The 7,552-nt window shown below is 42.4% G+C and overlaps 1 long non-coding RNA gene across 1 annotated transcript in view; it reads right to left on the reverse strand.

Moving 5' to 3' along the window:
• The window catches only part of LOC310851340, an 80,835-nt gene extending 73,583 nt beyond the window's left edge, over positions 1-7,252 (reverse strand). Inside the window, exon 1 of the long non-coding RNA XR_014567716.1 lies at positions 7,188-7,252. This is a non-coding gene — a long non-coding RNA (uncharacterized lncRNA). The remainder of the gene's footprint in view (positions 1-7,187) is intronic.
• Positions 7,253-7,552: the final 300 nt, after the last annotated feature.

Genomic DNA, 7,552 nt, shown 5'->3' on the forward strand with positions numbered 1-7,552 from the left:
ACTGTGTTATCAAAACAATGGCCCTCACAGGGAAGCAGGATTCTTTCCATAAATATTTTGCATTCCAGCGCAAATCCTCCCAATTTCCTACTCCAATATGAGACAATATGGGGGTAGGGAGAAGCTTTAGCTCCATTAAAACCATGTCCCCAAATGTAGTATGGAACAGTAACTTGATACTTGTGTTGTAGGCAAAAGCTTCCTTCCATCCTGACACTGGGCTGCCCTGGCCCTCACAAGGAGTTCATCTTGTGCGCACAGACCACACTAAGACGTGCTGCACCCCCAGGAGTCCTTGCAATATACAAGTCTTTCTTCCATATACACATTAAGCACAATGATGGGCATTTTGCTGGTCCAACATCAGTACCAGGTCTCAAGCTACAACAGCCTGGAATAATTTGTTAATCTATCACAAGTTTGGTCACAGAACTTTCATCTTATTTGTCTATATTGTTGCATAGATAGACTTTAGCTGACATCAGTACATTGTTTAAAGGAAGGGGAGACAACAGCAATGTTGTAAGGATTTAAAGGCAGTCAGAAGGCAACAGGACTGACACCACAGGTGATAATTTTAGCATGCCAATAAAGCATGTTGGTATTTGCACATATTCTGGGTGTTGTGGGGAAATAACAGGTTGGCTGCTTAATTGGTCTCATTTTCCATTGCTTCCCCAGATGTTGCAATCACTTCAATAGGGGCTCTCAGTACTATTGAATGAAGGATCATGCACCTAATGCTTCAAAGGACACTTCCTTTCTATAAGATAAAAACAAACTTCTATGCTCTTGTTGTTTAGCTTTCTATGCTATGTCATAACCAGACTCATGCTCTGAATGACTCTCTATCAAAATGTTCCCATAGCAAGAAGGTTGTTTAAAATGTAACGTTCTTTTATCCAGCGGCCCCAGGACTGTATACTGAGAGCAGGCATGGAGTAGTGGTTAGAGTATCAGATTGCTGAGCTGCAGCCTACCTCAAAGGAATAAAACTGGCTATACACTTTTTGAGCAGATTAAGTAGAACTCCTCATACCTGGATTTGCCTTTAAGCAGGATATGGGAGCAGGATGATTGTGCGTAAAGAGATGCAACTAATTTCGGCTTGGGGGGGAATCCTTGTTGTGCAAAGGAACAACACAAATACAGACAAAGCACACTCCCACACTTTTGCATAATTAAACTCCTGAAAAAAGAAAGCTCTAAGCAGTGTAAAACCTGTCACCACCACCACATATATGGTCACATGTTTTTTTTCGTGTTGCAGAATCTAGGCAATTTCTCCCATCTCACCACAATCCTGTAACTACTAAAGTTACTTGGTCCTGCTGCTCAGAAAAGAAACTTGTGGTGTGCTTTTTTAACCTCAAGAAAAGAGAGAGCATGCTCACCAATTGTTTTTCCCTTCTGTGTCTTGAGAAAGGCCTTCTACATCCATTTCCATGCCAGTCTCAAGTACACAAAGAGACTAGCAGCAAAGTATGACTTGCGTGTGGAAAGCGATTATGCCTCTTCATGGGAGAAAGTTTCTCTCTCCACATTGGTTGAAACAGAAATAATGAAGAGAACAATGAGTTCTTCAAAACTACGGAAACACTGTGAAGCTCTGGATGAAGTGAAAAGCTGGAACGTAAATTTAAGGCAAAAAACAAAAGGAAATCTCATTCGCCAGATATCGGGGAAATGGGGGGTGCAACAGTTTCTAATGATGTTGCACAATTATCGCTGTGTGTGGAAATGTGGATACAGATTAACATGACCCTTAAAGTTTTTCTGACGGCACAGAAATCTGATGGCCATTTTAGAGCAATGATATGATCTCAGCCTATGTCCATCCTAAAACCATGTGAAAAGAGCAAAGTTGTGCCAGGCTACTAGATCACCTTCTTCAAGAATATTAATATGAAATTAAATATATAAACAAGGCTTCCAGAATGCAAGGGCAGTGACCCTAAAATATATAACTGAAATTTCTATTTATCTCTGGAGTGCCTTGCATTAGCCAACTTTGAGAGGCTGATGTTGAGACAAGTTACTGAAATGATCTCAACAATATTTATTTAATCAACAAGCCCTGCTGTGTATATGTCTGTCTGTCTACCCAGATTGGAACAAGGCTATTGTTTCCTTTAATTAATATGTTGTACAATTTCCTCACTTTGACTCTAGGTTACATTTGCGCAAGAGGCCCTAGGTCTCTCCTATCTCAGGCAGGGCTATGGTCTCCATATAAAAATGTAAAATAAAAAGCCAACGTAAGATATCTTTGTAGACCTGCAGTCTCTTGTCTAGGATATGCTCAGCCCATTTTCCAACCTTCTGTAGCCAGGTATTAAGCTACCTGCAGCAAAAAAAATGGCATTTAAAGATGTCTCATATCTGTGACCATTAGTTGAAACCAATAAGTGGCCTCTGCAGTACTGGCCCTAGAATAGATGTGGTATTTAAAACATGATGATTTGCAGTAATAACAGAAACAGAAGACCCTCTTTCAATGCTGGCAACCGTTGGATGCCGCTAGCGATAGCTAAATAGGATTTTTGTTGTCGTTGTTGTTTCATCTCATTTTGCAGAAAGCTTTGTTCGTCCCTCTTCCCCAAGTGAGTCAGCAGAATAGCATGACGTTCCATATGATGGGAATCACCGGCTCGGAAACGGAGACCCACCGTTCACAAAGTGGCAATTGGGCTTCCCTAAGGAGGCAGTATTAGTTACTGGAAGGAGCCTGAGCTCCTCTCTGACTCCTCCCAGGTCACGATTCTGCTATAACAAAATGGAGGGGGTCTAGAACTTCCTTCCTAACCTATGCAGTGACCTCTACATAAAGAGCAACAGTTTTTGCTCTTGATACAGGGAGGGTCCCTGTTTGACAGGCAGTTGCAAACCTGTCGAATTACACTTTTGTATAGACAACAAATATATTTGTAATGTGCACACATACAAACACCAAAAATAATTAGCTTTTATATGATAAAGGCAGGGCCAGATTTAGGTTTGATGAGGCCCTAAGCTACTGAAGGTAATGGGGCCCTTTATGTGTCCAGCTGTCCTTTGTCAATGACAAATTGTTGCTGTTTTTTGTGCTGAATATATGGTTTCTATATATGCTATAGATATCTAAAGCCATTTGCCACTGGTGCTGTATGTAAGTTTTATTTTATTTGTTTTTTATCTTATATTTTGGAAATGTACATCCAGGGTTTTTTTCCTTTAATTTTTTTTTTGGGGGGGACCCCCAAGAGAGTGGATCCCTAAACTATAGCTTGTTTAGCTTATATGTAAATCCGGCACTGGATGAGGGGGGATGTAAGTGAGATATCCTACTTGCAATTTAACAGCCCCCAAATTTACTACTCTTTGGGTTTTTCTGAAATTGGTGGAGTGGGGTGGGAAGGCATAGTTGTTTTGTTAACTATTCAGCAGGGATGCAAAGATGCTGAAAATGACCAAAGAGCAAAATGACCTCCCAACCAATTCCCATAATTTAAATAATAAATAGTAATTTATGAATGCCTATAATCAACGTGTTTCCATGTGAGACATAGGGCACAACAGTGCAATGTGGGAAAACTTTAATCTCTAGATGGAGATTGTTTTAAGGTGATTGCTAGTGAACTCCTACCTATAACAAGGGTATGATTTAGGCCTGACCTATAGAAAATATTTGGACTAATGAAATAGGAACTAAACAAGATATGGGTGGTTGAGGAGGGCTGTGACAAACTGGGATGCAAAGATTCATGGGCAATGATGACAGCATTGTATCTGTCGCTGATATGCATATTTGAAACAGAGTATCTACTGTAGAAGGACACTTAATTATATTTGGGAGACACACAACCCACCCAGTTCAAAATCAAGAGAATCTTGTTCTTCGAATGTACAGAACTCTGATGACCAGTCACAAAGCTTCAAAGTCTCCCCAGCCAACTTGCTTTCTTAAACAGTTTTTTCAAGCGTTAGAAAAACCCAAAATCATGTTATGGTTTTCAAAAACTAAGGAAATAAAATGATGGACAGTCTGTCAGATAAAAAACCACAAGGGGGTGGGGAGAAATGAAGGAAGGTGGGTTGGTACACCAAAGAGAGTGAAGCACCGAAAGGGGGAAAGGGAAAGGGGAAAAAAGGCAACCGTCATTTGATTTTGAGGCCTTGTGTATGTCATTTGAAGGATACATTGGAGTAGTGGAGCTCACTCCACAGCAGCAGAAAGACTCACATCCATTCATATTTGCAGGTATGCCTATATGCAGACTCAATGAGTACAAACACAGACAAAATAACTCATATACTGCCAGCTTGGGTAGCTCATCCGGAACAGCATGAGACTCTTAACCTCAGGGTTGTGGGTTCGATCCCCACGTTGGGCAAAAGATTCATATATTGCAGGGGGTTGGACTACATGACCCTTATGGACCCTTCCAACTCTACAGTTCTATGATCCTAGTATGATAATAATAATTTATTATTTATACCCCGCCCATCTGGCTGGTTTTCCCCAGCTACCCTGGGCAGCTTCCAACAAAAGATTAAAAATACATTAAAACATCAGTCATGAAAAACTTCCCTAAACAGGGCTGCCTTCAGTATATCTTATGGATGCTTACTCAGAAGTAAATTCTACTGTGTCCAGTGGGGTTTCCTCACTAGAGAGTGTGTTCATGTTTGCAGCTTTAATGATATTCACTATTTAGACATTACTTCTGTTGTCAAACCCCAGTATATTAACACTTTAAAACTGTTTATGCCCAACTTGGGCAGAAGGATGAACTAAATATATTTATTTACTGCAGTTTACACCCCATTCCTATCCTTAGGACCCCTCCTGGCTGAGAGATGTTGCCTTTCTGTCTCATACTAAGGTTGCAGCCCTGCACACATGTACTTGAGATTGTTCGCCTCATTCAGATCAGTAGGGAATTTTTCCAAACAGACATGCACAGGACTGATATGGTATGATATTGAACCCTTCCAGCATTTCTGTACCTAAATATTTATTTAAAACACAATGAGGGATGATGTAAGAGCTGTAAGGCAATGTGTGGCATAAAGAAAGGCCTGGCCCAAGACAATGGAAAAAACAGCACCCTGTCTGTGATGCCACCAAATCGTACTAGCACCTTTCTGAAGAACATTCTCGCACTTACAAAAAAGTGTGCATTATAGGATAATGGCTTCCTATGCAATTACAGGCCAAAATTGTCTTCCAGAAATGGTCTTCTAATAGAAAGAGATCTTGAAAACGCTTACTTAAAGACATAAAACGTAGCTGGCTGGAATACATTTTTTGGGGGGGGGGCAGCTTTTCAACTATGGACTTTTATAAATCCATAATGAGCTTGTTGTTTCTCATTCTGTTTATTTTAGATTGATGGACAGGATGGAATCGAATGCTTAAATTTCTCAGTCACCAGAGAATGTGAAAACAGGCCTGAATCTCCTCTCTGGATATATCCTTCCTATGAATCCATACATAAACAACAACCCAACCTTCTCAGGAATTTAAGACAAACGGTAGATTGTTTTTGTGGTCTTCATTTGCTTCTTGGTCACACTAGGGCAAAGTCAACCCTGTTGACCTTTCTTCTTGCCTTAAGTGAATCACCTCTAACCACTGCTTAATGGTAGACTTGAAGCTACATAAAGGTCAGCAGATAAAGGAGGCACCGCTTAGTGCAGCAACCTTCATGGCTGCTGTCTCGTCCACGGGTACATCACATTTGTTTAATTGAGAAGTATCAATATAACTGTGGGCCAGAGAGGTCTGCAGCCCGTACACACGAGCTCTGGGTTAATGCAAAAGGTAAACGGGAAAGAAAAGAACTGCATGTTATGGACCAAACCACTTTCTAAGTGATGACAAATTAAAATTCGTTAGGCTGGTAAGGACGAGCAGCATTTTTAGTATTGGCTGGAATTTTATGAAATCATAGCTTGCTCTATGGCCATTGTGGGGGTGCCAGTTGCTGACTCAATTTATATCTGAGATTTCTCCCTTTATGGTTGCCTTAACCTAAGCCTATCCAGTGAGCATGTGTCTGCTCATCCTTGTCAACGCATTCAAAAAACCCTCCTCCACCAGATGTGAACCGTCTTCCTGCAGTATAAGAACATGAAGCAGCATTATAAGTACGTAATTGCGAGGTGGGGAGCCAAACCGTTCATACCAGCCCAGTTAAACTGCAGTCCTAGGACTATAGTTGGGCTGAATCATCTTTCATTGTCTTATCTGAGTTGTGGGTCACAGTCTTCAACTGCACTTCTTACATACAATGAAGGGAAATCTGGGTTTATTTCAGATATGTAACAAGTCGTTGGTACTGAAATTGACGCTTTAAAGTTGCACGCAAAGCTGAGAAAGGGTAAAACAGTATAATTTGGTTTGGATATCTTCTGTTTCAAAGGGAGAAGCCTTAGCAGCTAATTGAGTGGCTAGTTTCGTTTCCATTTCAACCAGGGGGGGAAATACAGCATAAACTCCCTTACCTGCCTGATTTTTAAAATGTTGTCATTCCCTTTGAGAAACCCCTTTGACCTACCCCACTCCCAAACATTAGCCAAAGGCCTTTAGAAACTGCCTAGAGGCAAGAAATTCCTTTGGGCCAAAGATGGAAGAGTGGGGAGAACACCCAGGTCTCTGCTGAGGGTTATTCTTTTTAAATTCGGCTATACTTCAATGAAACAGGAAGCAGTGCTAAAGATTATCACATCTCAGTCGAGCTTTACAGACCCCTTTGATTTCTGCAGGGTGAGGGGAGAACGTGACTCGGCCTGCCTCTTTTTTACTTCACCTTTCTTCCTCCTTTTCTTGAAAGGGCGCCTATGAAATTATATGGTCACATGCTGCCCCGCGCTAAGAAGTGATATCGACCAGCAAGTTACCTCAGCCTGGAGTTTCCTTCCCTTCCCTTCCTTCTCAAAAAGACGTATGCAGCCCCAGCCTTGGGAAAGCGCTGCACTACAGGCCCTACAAACGACGTGACTGTTTTCTGCTCTGGTCAAGAGAGGGAAGGGAAACTGCACTGGTTTCCAGGGTCGGCGGGACGGATCTCAAGGGCGCGCGTTGTTTAGTCTCTTTGCATTCTTTTGTTTAGTCTCTCCAGACCGCTGTGACCTTTCGCGCTAACCCTGCTGCTCACGCGGTTGTGGGGTTTCTTTTCCGTGTGCGTTTACGTGTTTCTCACCTGCAGCTCCCAACTAGGCGAGTCCTCTTCTCCGTCCTCTCCCTCGGAATCCGATCTCTTCCAGATCTCTTCCACAGTGAGGCCTTCCCCTCAGACCGCCAGCCCGGCCACCACCTGCAAAGGAGCACAGCGTTCTCGACGTTAGCGCTTCCCAGGGCAAACGGGATTCTTGTTGCATGGAAGGGGGGACGACACGGAGGCTGCTTCTGTGGGAAAGAGGCGAGGGAGGGAGGGAGGGACGCAACAACCTCCAGTCGAAATAGCATCTGGCCTCTGCTTACATCGGACGTCCTTGAAACTTCTTGGGAGCCACGTCGCATGGATAAGGGTGGAGGGCACGCAGAAATGGGAGCCTAAGTGGGCTA

This window comes from Podarcis gaigeae, assembly GCF_964106915.1.
Source record: "Podarcis gaigeae genome assembly, chromosome: 1".
Taxonomy (NCBI): Eukaryota; Metazoa; Chordata; class Lepidosauria; order Squamata; family Lacertidae; genus Podarcis; species Podarcis gaigeae.